At 40.7% G+C, this 24,148-nt stretch overlaps 1 pseudogene; it reads right to left on the bottom strand.

The window, feature by feature from the left end:
• Nucleotides 1-854: 854 nt before the first annotated feature.
• The window catches only part of LOC147427878 (uncharacterized), a 55,472-nt pseudogene continuing 32,178 nt past the window's right edge, over nucleotides 855-24,148 (bottom strand).

The raw sequence follows: 24,148 nt of genomic DNA, 5'->3' as shown, positions 1-24,148 counted from the left end.
GAGTCTACTATCTTCTTTGATTCCTCCTCTTTTGTGATGTCTCCTTCGTATAGCGCGACATACTTCTCCTCTTTTAGACTTTTCTTTGTTTTCAGCACTTCAAACTTTAGTAGAGGAAGGGGCAATGTAGGTTGCATCCATTGTTCTTGCAGCACCTTAGTATCCAACCCGTGAACTCCGATGGAGAATAGGAGTCTTCTTTCCCACTCCATGGCCACCTTTGCACTCTCCTCTATTGCCTGCTCTATCTGCTCGTGCAATCTATTTTCCTCCTCCTTGGTAAGTCTTGATGTTGTGGCCTCTTCTTGTGTTGGGGCTGGATATTCAATAGTTGTGGCTTCCCCAGTCTCTGGTAGCTCCACAACTGCCCCACGTGTTTCTTCTTGCTGAACCTCTGTATCTTTTATCATTTTGTCTTGCAGATCTTGGAGCTGCTTTCGGAGGGCCTCATTCTCTGCTCTTAGTGCTTGGTTCTCTAATGTAAGTAATTCTTTTGCAGCTAATGAGCCCTCCGCAATGTGCAGTCTCTGCACTTGCTCTAGCCATAATTCTCTTTGCAAGCTCTGAACTTGATCTTCCATAACGGGGACTATTGCTCCCTCTAGCTCTACTCCTGCTCTGCTAGCTCTTGGTGTGGATCTAAGCCTTAGGATTGTTCTCTCCTGCAGCTCCATCCTTTCTCGTAGCTCAATGAGCTCTTCCTTTGTAGCTTCCAATTCATCTTCAATTCTTTCTTTGGCTTCATGTGCACTGGCCACCTCTCTTGAAGCATCAGCAAGTTGGAGGATTAGTTCATCTCTTTCATTTTGTGCTTCTTCTTTGCTGTCCCTCATTGTCTTTGATCGGTCTTTGATCTACTGCAATAGTTGATGCACTTTCAGAATATCTCTTTCATCCTCATCTTCAAGCTCAAGTGCTCTTTCTACTACAGTCTCCTTTAGCTTCCACTCATCCTTTGCCTTCTCAGGTACTAAACTCTTCTCTCTATCTAATCTATTCTTGGTCCTCCTCTCCATTCCTCTCTGTTCTTCTTGTGCTATGGCAATGCCATACACAACCTTGAGGTCCTCTTCTTGAGTATATCCTGTGTCTAATAGAGCATCATATTGCTCTTTCTTCTCTTGAACTGGATCCGTTGTCTTCTCCCCTTGCTGTATTTCGGGCTTTTCTAGCACATCCACCTCAACTTCAGTAGTCGTCTCCTCCACTATCTTTTCCTTTCCTTTAGGACTTGGCTCCTCTACTTTGCCCTTGCCCTTCTTTTTAATTCAGCTTTAAGGTGTTGAACTTCAGCGTCGGTGTATGGCTCTACTGGTTGCTTCTCCAAGATAGCTTTTGATTCTTCATAAGCATTGATATATTGATCGTACTGATCAATATCTGGTCTTGTTGAGCTAGCTCCAACTTTTGTTGGTTCTGGTACCCACTTTTCCTCAAAATCTCCTTTTAAAGATCGCTTGGCTCTAAACTATTCAATCAGCCTCTCCGTTCTGGTGGCTTTCTGGCTCTTAGTTTGCTTTGGACCGGGTTTCTTCTTGGTCTTCTTCTTGAGTGGCTTGTCTTCTTCTTCTTCTGGCTCGGAAACAATTTCTAGTTTCCACCTTGCCCTTGTTGAGACTCTCTTTGTGACCTTTCGCTGGTCTTCATCTTCATCTATCTCTTTTAGCCATTGGTTTTGCGAGGGAGCCTTTGGCCACTGATCCCTTGCTTCGATAGCTTCATAAGCTATCTAAGTCAACACTTCGGCTCCTCCAATGTACTTTGGCTTCTCGTTCTGCAAAGCAATTACTTGCTCATGGATGTACTGAGCATAATTGACTTCCTTCGGGATGTTGCTCTTTATTGCCCAAGTGATTGTTATGGCAATAGCATGTGGTGGTGTGGTATACTTCTGTGGCCTTTTGCTACATATGTGTAAAAACTAGTTGTAGAGCCGGCAAGATTTTCCGCTCTCTGATCTGCTATGTCTTCATGGGTGGCATTTTGCTTCTTTGGCCCATACACTTCTATGGCTTCCCGTCTTTCTCTGACTGAGCATCCTTTGTTGTGCAGCTTCAGAGCATCTGCAATGAGCTGAGGAGTGATAACCACTTCAACCTTTTCCCCGTCCAAGGCTGTGAGTGTAGCCTTTCCGTCTTTCTGTATGGTGGTTGCCAACTCATACACTCTTTGAGTGTCTACTCTTGATGGTCTGGAAGTGAAAAATCTGTGGAGAGCTTTGTGTGTCTGCCGCCGAATTGGTTGTTTCGACCCACTTTTGGTGGTCCAAACCTGGAGATACTCCATGGTTGCATTGTCCTCGATGTTGTTAAGCTTCTTGTGAAGTTTTGTGTCGTTTCGAAAACTTTTTCCTGTTCCGCTTGCAGGCTCTATTGACCTAGGGTTTTTTCAATTGGTCTTTCTCGTACTTTGAGAGTTAGGAACTCATCTTCTACACTAGGGTAAGCCACCTATTGGTTCGTGCATGGTTTGGTTAGGCGGTTGTGCCTCTACCTAGCATTCTACCCATTTCCCTGTCTGCTCTTGTTTCTTTGTTTTGGTTAGTTTTCGCGACAAAAGTTAGTGGTAAGCATCAAAATCTTATGGCAACAAGTCTACCTCTCATATCTGGAGTCCTCTGAGCTCTCGTAGCAGTCATAGAAGGCTGTAGAAGGTCGGATGCTCCTGTGTGCTCTTTGCTCTCTCCAAGTGGGTAATAGTGCAAATGAGCTTGTAAGTGAAGTAAAAAATACTTAACTTTGGACTTCCCGGCTCACTTGTTACCAAATTCGACATGTGCTCCTATATCATTGTGAAATGCACTTTAGGATTTGAAATTTCTCAATCTGGACTCCGTTTGACCTGTTTCTGAGAAATTTGTCCATTTTGCCAAAATTCTGCCATTTCGGGCTTTCCGCAACTTTTCTCGAATTGTACCCAATTTTTACCATGGGTTGCCCTTGTCATTAGGATCATCACCATCTATTCTTTTCTTTTTTCTGATCTCGTTTCACGTGCTTTTTTTTCTATACTTTTATTAAGAAAATCCTTTAAAAAAAAGAAAAATAGCAAATTGAAGCCAAAAATTTCCGAAAATACACAATAATTAGCTGGTAACCCTATGTATATGTATATACACTTATTTGTGGATTCTTGGCTTGGATTACCACTTTTTGGCTCCAAAAACACGCATATTTACTCGTATTTACAAACTTAGAGACCCAAATTCATCATGTGATCTCTTATTATTGCAAAACAAAGTATATAAGGGCATAGATATTATCAATATCCGCAATCAAACATAAAAAGTTCGAAGTCATGTAAGACACTGCCCTTGTAATATCATTTTCTTTTTCCTTATTGCTTGTAGTTCCTGTATACCTGTATACCTCCCCCCCTCCTATTCTGAGTCCTCCCGGACGACTATGAAGTGTCTGAGGGTGAAGCATTGTATTTTTTGTGATCATGCTTGGTCAATTCAATTGTAGAGCGATGAAATAGCAATATTTTCAATAATGTCGCTCTGTGTTTGATTGTCAGGTTTTTAGGCAATATTTGGTTTGTCTGTAGCACTTTTGTAGTAGAATCAGTATCTGGATTCTTCTTTACATTGTTATCCTTTTTGATAATCCAAATCTACTTCTGATTTTCCTGTGCTTGTCACAATTGTTCTGCTACCCAAATTTTCTTGACTTTAGGTTGTGATGTCTTTGTCCTTGAGTACTTAGGATTCTCTGTTGATTGTACTGAAGGGAGTTTCTGCGTACAAATCTTTGGAAGACAAATTTCCTTGCTATGGCTTTGTGTTGTCATCAACTTCTTTGGAATCCAGATCTGTTTCACTGAATTTGGCTGTCTGAAATCACTCTGTTGTCTGGTGTTGAAGACTTTGTTTTCCACCTTTGTTCTCTCTGGCACGACCTTCTTTGGCCTCCATACCAACTTTGAGTCTGTCTCTTATCCAAGGTGGAGCTGTGCTTTTATTTTCTGTCTGCTTTACCCATTTCTGAGAGTTCTTCGTTGAGGAGCATTCCTGTTTTGTAGAAGTGGCTTTTGGTTGCCATTGCTCCTTCTTAATCTCTTTAGGTCGTTTACCCTTGTCATTGTATTCTTTGGCTTGCACCTGTACGGTTGCTTTGGAGAACGGAATTGATTGACTTTCCTCCTCATATTTGATGTTAACTGAATTAGAGCTCCAATTAATCATCACATTGTACTGCTTTTGCCATGGTTGTCCTAGCAACAACGGATGTTGTGTAGCTTTGTCTTCAACCACATAAAACATATGTGGATACACATATTGATTTATCTGTACATGCAGTACTGTGCATCCGATTGCTTTAATTGAGTGTTCTGAATAACTCTTCAACTCCTGTTTGGTAGTTTGCAGCTTAGTGTCATGTTTCAATTGCTTGTACAAACTGACTGAAAGCAGGTTAGCTTGTGCTCCTGAATCCAATAGTGCTCTGGCTTTAACCTGGTTTGTGTCCATTTTGACCTCGATGATGGGTTCTACTTTGTCTTCACCCATTTCAGAAACACTGACTACGTTTATTCGTAAGGCTCCTTCATTGCGCTGTCTCTGACGCAGTAGTCTTCTTTTCTCCAGTCTTTCTTTTGCTTCCATTGGCGCTTCCTCACAACAATATTTTTATTTTTTTGAAGTCGCAGCTTATCTTGATGTATTTTGAGAATCATCTCTTGGGTTAGTGGCAAATGATACTTCTTCAATCTGCATCCACTAATCCAGTTTGGCATTCTTCTCCGTCTAATGTAGCAAGCTTGACGGCCCCACTTGGTGATAGATCTTTAATCACAAGAGGTCCCATCCCTCGCTTTTTAAGTTTTTTTGCATGCTGTTTTAGAGTGTATACTAGGACAAAGTCCCCAATCTTAAACTCTTTAGTTCGCACATTTTTATCAAAGAACTCTTTTTGTCGCCTTTTCTGAGCGTAGATTGAAGCCACGGCTTTTAAGCGAAGCTCATTTAGCTTTTCAAGGTCGTCTATTCTATCTAAAAGCTCATGTCCTATCCACTCTAATTCCTTAGCTACTCTCAGTGTTGGAATTAAAAATTCTATTGGTAAAATAGCATTCAAACCAAAAACCATGTTGTATGGGGTCGTTCCTATGGATGTTTTATATGCTACCCTATCGCCCATAATGTCGAATGCAATTTATGGTCCCAATCAGTTCTCGACTTAGATACAATCTTTGTAAGGACCATGCATATGGTTTTGTTCGTCGCTTCAGCTTGTCCATTGGCTTGTGGATGATATGGAGCTGATTTGTGATGTATTTCCATGAATTCGTCTAGAAGGATCTCTATCACTTCATTTATGAAGTGTGTGCCTCGATCACTCACAATTTCTATTGGTAATCCATATGGTACAAAGACGTATTCATACAGAAATTGTGCCGTGGTCCTGGCATCTGCTTTTTGAGTTGCTTTTGCCTCAACCCACTTTGTTAGATAGTCCGTCTCCACAATGATGTATTGTGCATGAGTCCTGTATGCAGGAGGTGAGATAGGTCCAATATAATCAATCCCCCATTTTGCTAAGGCTCTTGCTCCCATCATTGGTCTAAGCGGCATATCATCTCTTTTCAGTGGTACTTTTGTCCGCCGCTGAGACAGTCATCACATCGTTTTACGTATTCCTCGGCGTCCATGTGTAATGTCAGCCACCATATTCCTGCAGCTAAGATAATTTTTGTTATCTTATCACCTGAGAAATGGCCTCCACCTTCTCCTCCATGAGCTTGCTCTAGGATTATCACGTACTCTGACTCTGATGCAAAAATCCTAAGCTGGTTGTCTTTACCTCTCTTATAGAGTTGATTTTCTATTAAAGCGTAATCTCGCGCTTCTGTCTCTACAGCTCTCTGACGCGCTTTTGAGGTTCGCTTTGGAAAAGTTCTATTTGTGAGATATTCAACAATATATTGGCTCCATTCACGAGCGATCGTTATCTGATACAATGTTGAATACTTACTCTTTCATTCCTGGCTAGTAGACTCCTAGTTGTAACAGATTCCTGTACGTTTTCCTTCTTGAACAATGAAATACACATTCTTGAACATGTGCTTCTTGCAGATATATGTTATATTCTTCAGGATTGATGCATAACCTTAAAATGTTATCGGTTCCTAAGTGGTACAACCTTCCTGCAATCAACTGAAGATTTTCGGATTGCTGAATAGTAACTTGTTTTTGGTTGTATTCTTTTCTATCAAACTCTCCTCCATAGGTTAATAGACTAACAACATCCTGAGACCACTTTGGTATCATTTCTATGTTGAATAAGTACGCATCTGGCATGTCGTCATCTACACCTATAGGGTCTTCTCCATTCGTCAACCTTGAAAGGTGATCCGCTCTAAGATGTGTCTTTCCTTTCTTTACTACTACCGTGAAGTCGAATTCTAATAAGATGATGAACCATCTCACTATCCATCTCGTATTGCATGGTTTGTTCACTAGGTAGAGCAAGGCTTGATGATCTGTGAAAACACAAACTTATTGGCTAGAAGATAATGCCGAAATTTCTTCATAGCATAAATCATTCTTAATCCCTCTCGCTCTGTTGTTGTGCAATTCCTTTCAGCATTGTTGAGTTGTCGACTAGCATAGCAGATTGAAAAATCCATGTTTCCTTCTTCTGGATGAGCCAGGTCGATGCATCCTATTTCATATGCCGAAGCATCTATATGCACATGGAATATCTTCTCCCAATCTGGTGATTTCAAGACTGGAGCAGTAATGAGTGCCTCTTTCAGTGTCTTGAAGGATTCCTCACACTTCTCTGTCCATTCAAAATTCACTATTAGCCTGTAAAGTGGTTGGCCTATTATAGCGTACATGTAAATGAATCGTCTATAATATCCACAATGTCCCATAAAGCTCTGCACTTGTTTTGCGTTGGTTGGTCTAGGCATACCCACTATTAATTTTATCTTTTCCATATCCGTGGATATTCCGTTATGTGAGACAATATGTCCCCAAATTCTGCCTTGTCAGACCATAAACACACACTTCTCAGGATTGAGACAAATGCGATATGTCCTACATTTCTTGAATACCTTTCTTAGGTGTTATAGATGCTCATCTCTCATAAGAGAGTGTACACACCCCGGGGGATTCACTCTATATACAAAACGGGACGCCACCTGTGAGCGGACAACTTTGATAAAACCCCTATATACGACCCATATTAGGGAATATGACCCCCCTTTATACGCTTATACGACAATCAATGAAGAAAACTATCATATCCCTATCTTACATATAAAATTTGGGTCTCACGTGATCTAATGGAGTAAAACTAGTCAAAAAGCTGCAGCATAGTGACTGGCAATGTACTAAGGAACCACTTCTAATGATAACTAGATGTACCCTCAATGTGTCTTAGTTTGACTTTCAAACTATGTGTCCAATTAGACTGCACTCTAGCTACTCTCCAATTTTGACCCATCCAAAGCTGGTGTAAATCAACCCTTGACCTGCTCCAAATCAGCCCTTATCTATGACTGGCTTGATGCAAAATTAGATGTGTGACCTGATTAAAACCATTTCCTAAATTCATCCGAGTTCTAGTGCACATTGGTGATCAATCATTACAAGCATTCAACCCAAGTCAAGTCCTCCTCCCCCCCCCATAAATATAATACCCCCTCCCTTATTTTTCAGCCTGGGAGATAAATTATTGTGGGTCTGTCCCCTAACTTATACGCATATGTAACTTGTAAAAAAACCCCCCTCCCCTACACTTACGTGGTGCGATAAGTTTTCCATGGTGAATCCCCTGGGGTACACACAAATCATCCATGTATATGTCTAGAAACAACCTCAAGTACTCTTTGAAAGCATGCATCATCAACCTTTGGAATGTTACAGGAGCATTAGTTAAACCAAACGGCATAACTCAATACGCATAAATTCCCCACTCTGTTGAAAAAGTTGTTTTGTGTTGATCTTTTGGCACAATGGCAAGATGATTATATCCTGAAAATCCATCTAGAAAGGAATATGCTATTTTCCCCGATACACGTTCTAGAACATGATCAATTATCGGCAAGGGATAATTTTTCCTGATTGTCGCAGCATTTACTTTCTTCAAATTGACACACACTCGGAGTTTCCCGTTTTTCTTAGGCACTACCACAATCGGAGATACCCAGTCCGTGTGTTCAATCTCATATATGAATTCAGCTTCCATTAGCTTGTCTATTTCTTCTTTGATTCGCTTAGCAAATGTGTCATTATACGTGTATGGTCTCTGTCTGCTAGGCTTAGCGTCTTGTTTCAATGGAATAGTGTGTTGGCATATTGATGGATTGACTCCTTTCAAGTCCTTGTATGACCATGCAAACACATCCCTGTATTCTCTGAGAAGACTCAAAAGTCTCTCTTCTTCTTCCGGAGACAAATCTGTAGCTATGTATACTGGTCTCGGTTCCTCTCTTGGAGCTGCTAAATCAACCTTTTTAGCGTCCTCCGGTCCATCATAGCATTCGTTCTCCTTTCTTTCTCTCATAGGCTGGGTTAATATCACCTTCCTATCCTCTATCGTAAATTTCTTGTAGTGAGAGGGAACATCCATGTTCCCCTTGATATTGGTGTTTTTGTCCTCACCACTCTCGATTTCAGTCGTCCAAACTTCTTTTAGAGTTTTCTTTAACTCTCTGTACTTGTTTCGGTTTTCTAATTTGGACTCTTTGTTTTCCTTGTTTCTCATGTTCTTTTCCGCTTTATCTGTTTTGGTTTTCGTTTCACTGGGTTGAACTAGATTTCTTGAGCTTCATTTTTCTTTCCGTGAGCTCGTTTCCACATTTCCTCTCATTCTTCCAGAAATCTTGTCCTTAACACAATCTTCCGCCTTTACTAGCATTAGAAATTGGTTTTTCCCTCTTATCCTAGGCATCGGATTGTTTCTAACCCCTTTCGTTTTTCTCTTTTCTCTGTAGCGTTTCTGGCGTTTTTCAGTCTGATTTGGGAATTCGTAGAATCTGACATCCTTTATGGCTTCCTCGTTCTCGCTTGAGTTGTCTGTGTCATTGTCAGCTTCATTTCCCCATTCTGGATAATCGGGAATGTCGTGAAACATCTCCTCTTCATCTTCCTTGTCTGGTGTATCATTCTGTTCAGTCTCTTTTTCGAGTACAGATCTCATCATGAAGTACGGAACCACATCATATCCATCTTTGTCATAGAACATCGTTGTGGGACCATCTTGGATCGCACAAAGATCTAGGGTTGCTAAAATGTGTGTCCATTCTAATGGTTTAAGTGCATCCTCTAGAAAGGGTTCACCTATATAAGTTTCCTCTTCAATTGCCCTTTCTAAAACACATTCTTCGCGCTTCAGACTTCCACAGTTCGAAGCTCCACACATCCATAACTCTTTGGGTTTGCCTAACCAAGCTAGAAACTCTGATCTTGCCAAAGTAGCTGAATCAAACTCTTCAAATGGTGTTCGGTTCACATCCTTGTAGTTATGGTCTTTTAGGTTCACACGAGTAGTTTTTTCCATATGTCTCAAGTATATGTAGTCATAACCCCAATCCTGGACCATTTTCAACTGTCTCATGAATGGTCTTCCAAGTATAATATCATAGTTATTCTCCTTGCCAAAGTTGACAATAGCAAAGTTATGCTCGTACTTAATTCCGCAAGAAGTCACTACCACTTTTTCTAATAGTCCCAAAGGTCTCTCCATATGTCCGTCCACTAGTTGGAGTTTCAACCTCGTTTTTCTTATCGTCACCAATTTTCCCGATTTTTTCCAGATTTCTTTCGTAGCAATGGCTACCCCAGCCCCACTGTCAAGTATTGCCATCGTGTTAACTCCCTAGAATTCAACTGGTAAGGTTGTATTCCCCTCTTCGCCTTCGCAATGCTCTCCGCCCTTGTTCAAAGGTACAGGCTTAGCATTTTTTTGTGGCTTACTCAGCTCTCGTATGCCCTCATGCAGTTTTGCAGTTGGGTTTTTATCCCAAATTTCTCCAAGCATTTTCCTACAGTTGCCCACATGTTTGGTCGTAGTCTCAAAAGCTCAGCTAGGGTGATAGTGCATGTCATTGGTGTTGACAAAATCTCTATCAATCCTTGCGAGTCCATAACTTTTTCTGAAGAGATTCCTCGTGAGGGAAGCGCTCTAATCTCAAATTTTGCTTCGTATTCTCCTAAGTATGAAGGTAAGGTATTCAGCGAATGAGGTTTACTCTCTACTTTTCTAACAAAGCCTCCACCTCCCCAGTAAGAATGCAGATCTAAGTCCACTTGAGATCCTGCCTCAAATTCCTCTATGGGAGGATTCCTGATGTCCTTTTCCCCATTAGTCTGATTAGCTTGACAAATCAGCTCATTTGCAAAGTTTTCCTCTCTCACATGTTTCCAAAACTCATTGTAATCCTCATCTCTTCCGTAAGACCTCTATATCACAGGATAAAAACTCTCTATTTCTTGATCTGTTGTGTTCATCACTATACGTTCATCCCCGTGCATTTTTTTAGGGTTTTGTGCTCTGTTAGGCTTTTCAACTACTCGTGAGAGGATAGTCTCTTGATGAATTGGGTTTTCCGCTCCACAATTCATTGGTTCTCTAGGTGGTTCTAACAAGGCTTGTGCAGTCTCGATCATTCTCTGACACATTTCGAGTCTCTGCTTTTCCAATTCCGCATTTGGATAAGTCAACCACCGTTGCTCTTGTGTTTGGTTGCTCTTTAATCTCGCTTCATAAGCTCTCATCAGTGCATCCAATGGTTCGTGTACTTTGTCGACTAACATTGATCCCCCTGAGCTCACGCTCATTGTCTCTTTGATGCTCTTCAGTTTCGACTTTTCAGAGTCCATTTCCCGTATTCCGTTTTGACTCTCAAGTTTCTCTAATCTGTCTTTTGTTTGTTTTAATTCCTCAGCTAGAATCGCGTCTTGGTGTTCTTTTTTCAGTTTCATGCGTGCTTTCCTAGCTTTCCATGTGTTTCTATGGCTTCATCCTCCTTGACTAGCCAATTCTCTGGTTCTCTAGTGGTTTTCTTTGCTTGAGCTCTAGTAACAACTTGCGTTGGTATCAGAGTTTTATTTTCAGACCCACTGCTAGTAGGAATCGACTCTAGAATGTTCAATGTCGGCCTTTGCACTTTGTTGGGATTCTTTGAACAATCCTCAATGAAGTGAGTGACACCACACTCTGTGCAATATGCATTTATTCTAATGATCTCTGTCTGTGGACAAACATTCATCAAATGGTCACCTCCACACTTATAACAGGGTCCTAATGTAGGTCTTTGTGTCCCTTGATTTGCCCTTTGTGGATAAGCTGGTCTTTGGCCTGACCACCCTCCATGAGCTATGAACATAAGTGTTCTTGCGTCCAAGCTATACCTCCTTCATCTGAGGCTTGTGCGGCTGTTGGTGGTCCAACATTTCCCATCATGCTCCAAGGTTCTTGTTGTTTTGGTTCTTCAGGTGGGTAATACACAGTAGGAGCCATGAGTGCACCGGAATCTTCGTAATAAGTCCGAACAGGCACTAAAGCTTGTTCTTCCTGGTTCTCTAGGGTGGGTGCATATCTAATGCCCATTGGTCTCGCTCCTGGTAAAGGTGGTTGTTGCCCCAATACCGGCTGTGGTCTTTCTATCCCCATAGGTCCTGGTACGTTTCCCGTTGGGTATCGAGGTACTGGATGTACCTGAGGTGGTGATATTTGAGCTGGAGGCGCATACTTATGCTCCTTCTCATAACCCTTGTTGTAATAGCACTCCTCTGTTGAGTGATTTGTCCATTTTTGTTCAATCGCACACCATTTCGTTAGTTTTGGCATTGGTTTAGGGTATGGTGCTAATCTCCTTATAGCATCCTCTATCATTTGTTCCATGTTCGGCACTGCTGTTGTTTGGACATTCTTCTTAGTGGTGGTCTTTTTAGATACAGATGATGAGCTATTAGATGCGACATCCGTATCCATTGTCACCTCTCCATAAACCGCACAGTTATCCACTAAGTACAATGCTTCTCTAGTCACTTGCTCAAAATTTGTACAAGCTTTCAGGTGCAAGTCTTTCTTGAGAGTGTCATTTCTCAGCCCTTCTATAAAGAGGACAGATAGTCTATCATCTTGCGGTCATTCCCGTACTGGACATCTCTCTATGTATTGTTTGAAGCGAAGCGAAGCTTCCTTCACCTTTTCTTGCTCCTTCTGTTTGAAAGCATATATTTGGGATACCGTGTTGTGTTTGATCCCTCTTTTCAAAAATTCCTCAGCAAACTCTTGCAGCAAATGGTCAATGTCATGGAAACCTCCGTCATTCAATGGTGGTTGAAACCATGTCAATGCCGTCCCTTCTAAAGTAAGACCACATCCTTCGTATTGTGTGTGGAAATCTGTTATCTGCTCAACTCTTAAGACTACTTAAAGAGTGAGACATGTGCATATGGATCCCCTGATCCGCTATAATTCTTTGGCATGCACTTCGCTACTTGGGATGGCCTCATCCGTCTCTGGTCTGCGACCAATCTCAATGCTCCCACGTCTCGACTTAATCATTCTCATACATCATGGATGTCATGGGTTGCTCTCGGTGGCTCCCCTGCCACGAATCTACTACTAGGAGGCAAATGTGATGGTGTGGCTTCGGACTTACTGTGGTATGTGTAGAGATAGAAACCGCACTACCCCGATTCGTAGCCATTGATTCTCTAGAACATAATGTTCCCATGGGGCTTGGCATAGAATATTGAGGTCGACTAAAAGAATCAGCTACATGAGTCCTCTCTCTACCTGTTGCCATCGGGTCTGGCATGACAGTTGTAGGTGCTGGTCTCAGTGGGCTTGGAGTGACATAATAATGGTGGATTGGTCCCCCAAAGTATGTATATCCTTCCAAATCCTTTTTATCGATTGATGCGTATCGTCTTCCATACTTGTCGTATGGGATAATTTTCGTTTCTGATCCCTTTGTATAGGTGAAGACATAAAGTCTTTTCCGCTCTGTCAACTCATCGACGTAGGGTTCCTCGCATCTATAATAGAGATCTTCCTCTCCATTATTATACTTGTATAACCCCACATAGACGTTGTCTCTGTTGATTCTCAAAGTTTCATTTTCTTGCATTAGGGAAGCTCATTGTTGGTGCTTTCTCCGCAGGTTCCTCATCTACTTTGTCTTTCGTGCCCATCAATCCCCACTTGTCCACAATGTTAGGATTCAGGACTACCAAGTACATGATACCTTCATCATCTAGGTACCTATCTCCGCTATAGCTCATAGGCACTAAGTCCTTGAACTCACTTGGTCTATCTTCTATTTTCACACAGTAGCGGTCCATACCATCTTTGTAGATCTTGGCACCTTGCTTGTTGTCATACTGATACTTGATGAACAATAGCTTCATTGTGGCCGAAGGGTTTGATGGTCATGCTTCCATGTTTTCTCTTTCGTTTAGGTTTAAATGTCCCAAGTGTTCCGTAAAATACTCGTAAGATCTCTCTGAAGAAGTATCGGAAATACTTTCTTCAGGGTTGGGCTCTAACGGTCATACTACACCTTGGTTTACACTCTCCTCGGTCCATATAACACTCGCTTATTCTCTTTGTCTCGGTTGGTTATTCTGGAGATATCTCAAATTCATCAATCCCTCTAGAGGAATCTAACTTTTCAGTCTCGACAGTTTGTTTATCCCAATTCTCTGTGATCAAAAGTGATCCAAATTGAATGATACTTGGTCAAATGGTTTGTTTTGTCGGTTGGAAGACTTCTGTTACCTCAAGTGAATTTTTGTATCACATTTGCTCAAAAGACATTATACGCGTATGATGTCTTTTTTCACAGATTTTGGATATTTTTGCTTTTCTCACTCCCAGTAGCACCCTTATATTCTGTCCACTCACAAAATTCAATTTGAACTCTGTTTGTGCAAGTCATGGCCAGATTAGGCTTTTCTTGGCAATTTCCCGATTTTTGACTTACTTGGGGTCAAATGTGATCCAAATGACATGAAACTTGAAATACAACTTCTCTAGACAACTAGTACAAAGGATCTGTGATAGAAAAATATCAAAATATGCCCATAATAAGGAAAAAGACATTATACGCATATGATGTCTTTTTGTTCAATTTCAGTCCAAAATTGATATTTGAGCTTTGCACAGTATTTGTAACAACCTTGTCAAGTCAAATTTGAAAAATCAATTCAGCAAGTGCCAAAAGACATTATACGCGTATGATGTCTTTTGTCCCTGATTTTGCCAGTTTTCAATTTTAAGCCTTCTCAAGTGTTTATCTTTGAGTTTCAAGTGTTTTATCAAGTTTGAATGCAAAAATAAGCTCTGAATCAAATTTTCCTATTCTTTGCGTTTTTTACACTCTTGACTTGGTATTTTGAGTTTCTAGAAGTGTTAAAGCCTTTGTTTTATGTTGATCTTAGGGTAAAACCCCCCTTTTGAACACTCTGGTAATGTTAAATTTTCTGTTTTGGTCTCTGTTTAGCCCCTAAGACATCATACGCGTATGATGTCTAAAGTTGAAGAATTCCAGTTTTTCAACATAGAACTCTTCCAAAAGCTCTCCTAAGTGCTCAGCAACACTCAGTCTCACAGAAAATTTCTCTGAACTTTGTTTATGAAAGTTTCACTACCAAATCAACGGTTTAGTGATCTAACATGCAAACAAATACATCAAGTAAATTAATAGCTCTAGATCAGGATCAAATCAAGTCCTACCTAAGATACTTCTAATCATAAAATGGATTTTTTCAATTGTGGGTATAAAGAGATTCACTACCACACACAGACTAGTAAATGCCTCAATCCCAACAACCACTCAACACCAACAAAAATCAATCTAATCTAAACTAAAAAACTGTCAAACACGAAAGACCCAGGAATACCACAAGTTTCCTATTACCTCTCAAAGATCCTCGGAGTCCACCACTCCTAGACCTTTCTAACTAAAATATACATAGTAACAAAACAAATCACCTCGTAGGATTAGTCTAAGGTCACCTACTTAGGGCTCTCGTCCCCGGCAACGGTGCCAAATGTTGTGGCGGTTATGCCGCTAGCGGTGGCTATGATAGCGAGAACTCAACCGACAAACAAGAATGTCAGACGAGGACGGAGCTTGCCCGCAGGCGCATGGAAACAAATAGGTGGGTGTCAAATCACCTACTCAACCTTCTAATGACAATCACTACCAAGGAAATCAAATCTAAGTTCTCAAATACACAAGTGACTGAAATTTGTACTACGAACAAATGCTATCCGAAACATGATCTAGAGTCATCGAATCAGTCTCAAACTCAAAGGGGAGTCTCTACACTAGGTAAGGACAATACCCTATGAATCTACAATACAATATCAACCTATAACCACTCCGCGCGGTAAACGCGTATGAAGACAAGCCGAAAAATATAGGTGATTGAATCTCGACTCCGATGGTACTAATGTGTAGCTCTACTCGCTGCAGTTCTATAGATATATGGCACGCTCAATTCCCACACAGAGGTAGGGAGAAAACTCACATAGAAGCTCGTGGGAGCTCACCTCGCATAGAAGCCGAATGCACGCACGCTTGGTATCGGTGCGTAGCTCTTGCCGTTGCTAACACAATGGCGATGTCGCTTCTCCAAGGGCGGCTCCGTAGCTCGCGTAGCAAGAGAATAGACTCTCTCTCTCTACTCTCTCTCTCTCTCAGACACAGTCACAGTGCTCAAAAACTCACCTCCATTAATGATTCAAAATTGTCTTTAGGTTTACAAAAATTGGCTCTTATACCTCAGCCTTGGAGGTGTGAAAACATCTCTAATCTAATTACATAAGCAGGTGAAACTACTTGGGGAATACAAGCTGGAAACTCAATTGAGTCCCGCTAATTACAATGAATCGGCTCCATGAAAAAGATGAAATGTCGGAAAGACATTTATTACAATAAGTGTTTACAAAAACATGAGTGTGAGCAAAAATGTATAGGTGTGGCCCTCCGCTCAACACATGACAATGTAGACAAAGCTTGAAATAGACAGGTTGGACCACCAAAACTTGAATACCCAAAACAAACAATGAACAATACCACTCCTTACATCGGCTTCACCTGCCTTAATTGGCCTACCAAGGTTGTCTTGATAATTTTTCTCTCCTTCGTTCTTCCTCTGCTGCTTCAAGGTCGAGAGAGAGAGCCTGGTTTTCTCTTCGGCTACGGCTATGGGAGCTTGTTGCATGAAAGTTGGTTATGAATTTTAGGATTGGCTTAGAGTTGTCTTAGCAGGTTTCGGATTACAATGGCTTATGGTGACTTAGCATAGGATTAGAATGGATTAGGCGGTTTAGCTTAGGATTATGATGGGTTATGGAAGGTTTGATTTTGGATTCGAATGGGCTTAGGAGGATTAGCTTAGGCTATGGAGTTTTTTCTTAGGAGCAGTTTGATTAGAGCTTAGCTTACGATTATAGAGTTGGCTTAGCAATAGGATTTGGTAGGCTATGGAGTTTAGCTTCGGAGCGGCTATGGAATCTTAGAGTGCAAAATGACCATGAAAGCTTTGATTAGCGTGGCTTAACAAGCTTAGGACTCGTATTAGCTAAGGGGTTTGGCTTGGACGAGTGAGAAGAAGAAGGAAAAAGAGAGCTTTTGCTATCCCCTCCGGATAGAAGACCCAAAGAATGAGGCCTCTTCTTCTTTTTATAAGAGCCGACTTGGTAGTTTGCATGGGAAATTTTTCTTGCTAATTACGGCCAACCCATTACTGATATTGCTAATGGGAAATGCCCCTTGATGACATGGCATGGCCGGGTTCAAGCTGCACGGAATTGAACGGGAACGGCCCCACAACTCTTCGCCTAGGCCTGCTCGCCAACAACCGCTTCATGGTTGACCTCGATTGTGCTGCACAGCCCAGGGCAGTCACTTATCAAAATATCCCTATATCACATGCGTTCAAGAGGTAATTAATAATACCCCAATATACATACTATACTTACACTATGAGCCTATTTAAAAAAACCCCACCCCCCTCTAATGTATACATAAGAGTATACATTTTTATACATTTTGGTCTTTTAATAATCCTCTCCGGTTAACTCACATGATATCATACACATTCTAAAAAGTGACCACCTCGGGCTGCACAGTGGCCAACGTGACTGCTTCTTTCCCATGCCGCCCTGCTGCTCGCTACCTACGCCCCCATGGGCCTCCTTTTTCTTCCTTGGTTCACACCCTTAATATTTAGGGTGGACCTTTTTGCCATAGTGGGCGGCCGGACTTCCTTGAGCCCATGCCCCCTTGAGCCTTTATGTTAACCTTGAGCGCCCCTTGATTTCTTGGGTGGCCATGTCCCATTGATTATGGTTATGGGCTATGCCTTGGTGGACGGCTATATAGTGGATTTTGCTTCAGAAAGGAACCACATTTGGCATGAATACTGGTCAAGCATTGCCGATCTCAATAGTTTTTGGCATACATCGCAGCCAACTTCAATAAGCCATATCTCCACACTCTGGATCCTGCTTGACATGATGTCAACTGCTGTTGACTCCATTCTTCACACACTTCTCATAAGAACATTGATAAGCATCCAAAAATCTCCGATGGCACATCTTCTAATCCAACCATTCTACCCCAGAACCAACCCCCATCCCAACTTTGACAGCTCATAGCTTGCTACCCGGGACTTTGATTGCCAAACCAGAAAGACCAACACGCTCCTTAAAGTGAGCACATTAGGTCCATGCATTCATGTCATCTTTGAACCTTTATCAACAGCTTCCCAATCCGGTATGGATATGCTACTGACTCAACTTAAAACTGACATAACTCCTTATGTGTAGCTTCAATTGACGAGCCGTAAAGACAGGCCTGTAGAGCACTTCAAGTACTACAATTTTGATCAATAAAATCCCAGCTATGACCACTTCAAGCACACTCACTATTCGGTTTAACAAGACATCTTTTGGCCCTTAGAGCCGCACCTGGCATACTTTTAGCTTAAAATTGGCTTGTTAGCAAGCCCTTATTACTGCTGAATAGTCATGTAGGATTCAAATAAACCTGACTGGCATCCCTTTGCTCACTTTCTTGTCATGGAAGCAGATATATACAACACAATGGCACGTGAATAATGTGAAACTAAAATATCTACCTCACTCTTAATGCTATTGTTATGTGGGACCAAATGCTATGATGTACATAGTTTGATATATGCGAAAATAGATGCCACGGTTGTAGCTCTATATATACCTTGCGGGGATGCAAAAATAGATGGCACTCTGGCATGCTTTTTCACATAATATATGCCTATTTTTCTTTATAAATGTACAAATCTCAAGTGTATCGAAGTGGTATGCGCGTTTTGCCTAGAAAGTTCAATGCGAGCGATCTTCGCTAAAAATAGTAGGTTTCATGCACGGGCGTAATAGATACATCTAGAGTGCTTGCTAAGTCGAAAAATGAGATTCAAGATGAAATTTAAGTCCAATTGGAGTTTTCCTAGCTCCTTTGGGCTTTTTACAAGAAAAAAAAATATTTTTGGGCTAAAAATGGTCATAAAATGGTTAAAAATGACCCAAAATTAGTCAAAAATGGCTCAAAATGCCAAATCACTCATGGTGCCATCACTATGAGGAGTGAGGGAACATTTTAGAAGAACAAGATCAACACTATAAGCTCCTCTGTGAAGGGGATACAAAGCCTGCACCTATGGTATGCTAGTGCAGTCCTGTGCAGTTCCAACCCTGTATTCGAGGCTATGAGGCCACCAATTAGGGTTTCCCCTCTTCAAATACCTACTTGGGAATGAATAGTGAAGTTCTGAAGCTTCCATGAAATGGCTACGACGGAGAGTTGAATCCTTTGTATAGGGTTTTTATCAGGGTGAAAGAGCACTGCAACTGTGTAATTGGTAGTGAGGCTACACCAAATCTTCACACACACAGGAGTTTTGAGTTGATCTTGGTTCTTTTTCAAAGATAAACTTTCATGGCTGGAGTTTTTTTCTTTTGGAGTGTGTTTTTAGCCTCAAATATTCTACGACTTGCTTGATTTTGTTGTGAACTCTCACAGTTAGAGGCCCGTTGCTTTCCTAGCCGCACTCCGCACTTCTTGACACATTTTTTGTGATCCCGACGCAAAGTAGGCTAGAGTGAGGGTCCAAAATCTTCATTGAAGGTATCAAAACAAAGGTTTAAATATATGGAGCAACAAGAGCAACAAGGGGTTCGGTTTGATCCAGTCACAATGCAAATGTTTCAAGCTCTTGCGGTGTTTATGCAACAGCAACAAGCTACGGAAAGGAGGGACATTTCCTCAACCAAAGTGCTTCAATCTGTGGTGAAGAAAATGGACCAATTTAAAGGTAAATATATAACAAAGTATCTTTGTGGATATGTAAAGCATATGGAGCTTCATCGAGTGCCCGAAGCAAAGATGGTGCAAAGTTTTGACCTAGATATGGTTCCCGAGATCAGAGAGCATCTAAGGGGAATTAGAAATGAGCATGGGGCAACTTGGGAAGCATTCGAATTAGCCTTGAAGGAAGAGTAATTCATGGAGGACTCCGAAAGGGTAACAAATAGTACTTTTTTAGAGTGGTACTTTTGCCAAAAGAGAGGCTTTCGCCTACCAAATTACTAAGAGAATTTGAATGCCAATATGATCAATTGTCAAGGACTGAAAAGGCTACGCTAAACTTAGAGAGGACAAAGCTCTTTTTGCAGGCCGCAGGTCAAGAGATTCAAGAGAAGTTAGAGATACTACTTGAGGATAAGGATGCGGAACAGGCATTGAAGACCGATTGGAACGAGGTCGAAGATGCCATTTCACTGCTAGCTAAGCGACAACGACAAATAGACAAGATGATAGTCAACCCTACTAAATCCCCAAGATTTCCTGAGAGTCCCATAAAGCCTATTACTGTGGTTCCAAAGAGTGACAAGTCCATTCTAGATAATATTGTCAAGGGAATTCAAGAGCTAAAGTTAAAGCTTACAAGGTTAGAAGAAAAGGGACAACCATCATGACAATCTACAGGGCAAAGACCTCAAAACAGAGAAGGCTTTGTAAATAGATGCATATGGTATGATAGTACTGACCATGGAAGGAGGGATTGTGAAAGTTTTAAAGATGCTTTGACGAAAGAGCTTGTTTTCTTTAAAGATGGAAAAATTCACTTAAGTGAAACAGGTAAGCTCTTGGGAACAAACTTTGGCAAAGGTGGGATGAAGAAGCTAGTTGAGGACATGGCTACTAGCCATGCCATCTCAATGGTTGAGGCAGCTTCCTATGGGTTAAAGGTGGAGCCTATAAAGCAAAAAGGAATCAAGGTTGGAGAAGAAGCATCTAATGGTATTGGAGAGCTATGGCCATGCGCTATAGAATCTGCTATGAAGAATAAAATGACTACATAGGTTTTACATGAAGCTGGAGACTGTATTCGGCTAGAAACAGGTTGGAATGACCCTGTGGACTCTTTGTCAGTGCATGCCTACATTGCCAAATCTCAAGCCAATAAGGCCATTGTCAAAGAGAAACGTAGGCATGAGAATGGGGATGAAGGGCCTGCAAAATGGGCGACGAGGAGTGGAGGCAGAAATGACACAGTGCCTCCTAGATCACCTTCCCCGCAATAGATGCCTGTCCCCGAAGTGCCTATGCAAGAAGCCTCTAAAGAAAAGACTCAAGGATGCAACAAAAGCTAAAGCAAAGGGTCCTGCCTACAATCTCCAATTCGATATAGAGGCAACAAATGATCTCATAAAGGTTTTGGAAGAGAGGATTTTGAACAGTAAGGTGGAATTTACCTTGGGTGAGGTCCTTGGAATAGCAAAGAGGGAGTTTCATGAAGAAATAATTGATATCATAAAGAGGAAGCGACAGTCTCTTACTGAATCTATCCATGTATAGGGTGAAGAAGAGACTTTAAATACACAAGGAGTATAGGTCCTTGGTGAGCAAGGTGCTCAAACTATTGCTGGATGCTACAAGTCTTGGGGAGGAGTAAAACACGTTCGCTTCAAGGATGATGAAGATGAAGCGGAGACCACTCACAAGAGTTACTACTTGAAGAGTCACTGAGCAAGAGCAACTATTGAGACCCTCCTAGAAGTGGGAGACTTAGAAGAGACATACATTGCGTTGATAGATCATGGGTCAGAAATTAACCTCATGTCAAAGAGTCTTTATCAAAAAGGAAAATGGCCAATTGATATAATTCATGGATGGATGATTCGTGCAGAAAACAACTCATCAGGGGAGTTGTACGGAGCTTGTCCAAATGTGAAGGTGACTATAGGGGATGTGAAAGATGCCCAAAATTTCTTCCTACACGAGATGTCTACATACCCTGTTATCCTTGGGCAGCCATACATCACAGCTACTTGCATGGAAACCAAGGTGATGGACAACGGGTCAGCTTATGCTAAGATAAGGAGCAGGGATGGGAAGAGTGGTGTACAGTTCCTTACTATTTGTGTGGACCATGAAAGGAACCGTGAAAGACTTTGAGAGCAACCCTTGCCAAAGACAAACAAGGAATTCAAGGACTATAGGGATATGAGGGGTTTTGGCCATGTACCATTATAGAGCAAGGGTACAAAAAGAAAAAAGTTATCCCATGATGTATATGCAAAGGAAATGTTCTCTACAGGTTTTGTATGATTAATAGACTATGGATCTATTGCTTTTAAAAAGTGTGAGGACTTAAAGCGGGGTGAACGACAATATGTAATAGTGTACAATGAGGTTTGAAGATGAATGATTTGCTAGAAGATGGTGAATTCATTGCAAGTGTGTTTGATGAGTATTCGTTTGTGGATACTATGCAAGACTTGGAGTCTTTAGTGGATTGCAGTTTGCGTATGGAAAGTGAGGTCGTGAAAGTATGCACAATAGAAATCTCGGGGGGTCCACCTCTATGTATGTAAGTATACCATTAGAGTTAAACAGGAGGGGTTTTTTAATTCAAAATTTTTGGGTAAATTTACATAAATATATTTAAATAAGGGGTTTTTTTATTGCACTTTGAAAAAAAACCCATAAGTTCATAAAGAAAGAGGGTTTGTTTTATTAGTTCAAGATTCACATATAAGGGATTTTTTAAATACCAAAAATGGGATGGGACCATTGACAGGTCTCTAGGTCTACTAAAGTAAGAGTCCTTATACAAGAAAAATTCTAGGGAATTCACCCTTACCATTGATAACAGTTTAGGTTTATAGCCCTAGAAGGAGACCTAGTCCTATCTCGCAGTGGAAACGGGACCACACAAAAAAAAACTATTCCGGCCCTATAACTTCCATCAATTAAATTAAGGTTTCCTTAGCCAACGCTTTTTTCCCCCTAACATATGTGAGGGCACAGCCGTTGGTGGATTCCTCTTCCAAGTGAAGAAGTTTCTAAATGTTTTAGTGCGCGGGAATGTATAGTTACCTGACTAATCAGGTCCACCCGTCCATGATTGACAACCTTAGTCAATCCCCACTTACCACCCCGCATTCACACATGATTTTTGTGTTGTTTAATTACTACCACTTTCTTTTCACAATTAAAACAATGATTTCTTTTAACTTTCATCACTGGATTTCATAAAGACAACCCTTGAAAATAGTATTGAAAATATTCTTTTAGCAAACAAACATCTTTAGACTTAAGACAAGGTACTGTCATTCTGAAGTACCTCTGACCAGTACTGGCTTGTCTCAAGACCACCTATACAGGGGTGAAAAACGGAACCCATTCCTTATTTACAAAAACCGGGGTGGAAAAATCCATCACCCAAAGTCCGGGCGTCCATACGCCAACCGGTTGCCCATACAACCGGGCGGTTCCTCTACGATTAACTTGATATCTTAAGTAATATCAACAAACATAAACAAGCACGCGGTAAAGAATCCATGCGCTGAGGAAACCGACTCATCCATGGCGGAATCGCCATCATTACTCATTACCTGGAGTAAAATATTCCAACGAATCAGAGGTGTCTTGAGACAAGCTGTCTTAAGGATGGTCAAACATTTCTTTCATAGGTCAATCAGTCATAACCCAATCATTTCTTTCCTATTCAGATTCATTGCTTGTTGGTTTCTTGGAAGTTACCTTCCATTAATTGCAGCCAATTTATCCTTCCTAACCTTTACGTATGCAATGCTAACTTAAAAATAAACTTTAAAAGATTTAAGTGAACAAAATAGAAATCCACCTAGGACTGCTCGTCCATGTGTTGCTGCTCTGGCGTCTGCAAACTTTCCTCTTTTGGCGTATGGCTAGGCCTATGGCTAGACCCAGCCTCATGGTCATAAGTGGATTTATTTCTTTTGTTGCTAATATCCTCTTCCTCGGTAAGAGGATTTCCTCTGGTTCTCTTTGGAGCCATGTCGGCAACCTTATAAAAAGACTTAATCGATTAGAGTTTTAATTCTATAATCTTTTTTCTTCCTTTTTACCAAAAAATAAGGATTTTTCGAGTAAGTAGGTATGATTGATAGTTAATTGGATGAGATATTTCTCTTGTAACTTCCTTATACTATTAGTAATTTTCCATAATTACCATTTAATTAGGGAAGCTATTTAACTAGGTTTCTCCTTAGTCTATATTCCATGAATATTTTATATTTAACCTTAGTAAATTATAATCCCTATCTGTTAATGGATTACTCACCCTCAATGTAATTTGATATGTTGTATCTTTAGGACTTTTTAGAAAATTGATTTCTAAGTTTTTTCCACTATACTTATGGTATAATTTAGGTAAATTTTGATGATAGTAATTGGTTATATCAATTATTTATGCTAAGTTAGTTTTCCCAACCTTCAATAGTGATTTCAGACCTCAGATATTTATTTGGTAATTATATAAATTTATTTACTAATTTTTTTTCTCTATTTCATACACAAAATCGATTTCTTTTAATGAAGATAAGTCTTTAAACTAATTATCTGAGATTAGGATATTTATCACGGGTTCCTCAAGGTGTGTTTTACCTTTGTTAATTATCTCAAAGGTTTTTGGATTAGTTTACTATTTTTTCCCTTTATTTTTCCCAAAAAATAATGTAACTCTACTGAGATAACTAGGTAAACTAATTATCTGAGGTTTAAATTATTATTATGGGTTCACTAAGATGTGGTTAACCTTTGATAATTATCTTAAAGCATTTTGAATCAATTTACTATTTTT

This window comes from Adiantum capillus-veneris, chromosome 23 (genome assembly GCF_014529385.1).
Source record: "Adiantum capillus-veneris isolate H3 chromosome 23, ASM1452938v2, whole genome shotgun sequence".
Lineage (NCBI taxonomy): Eukaryota > Viridiplantae > Streptophyta > Polypodiopsida > Polypodiales > Pteridaceae > Adiantum > Adiantum capillus-veneris.
The sequence above is the reverse complement of the archived record's forward strand: the minus strand, read 5'-3'. Positions and strand labels throughout refer to the sequence as shown.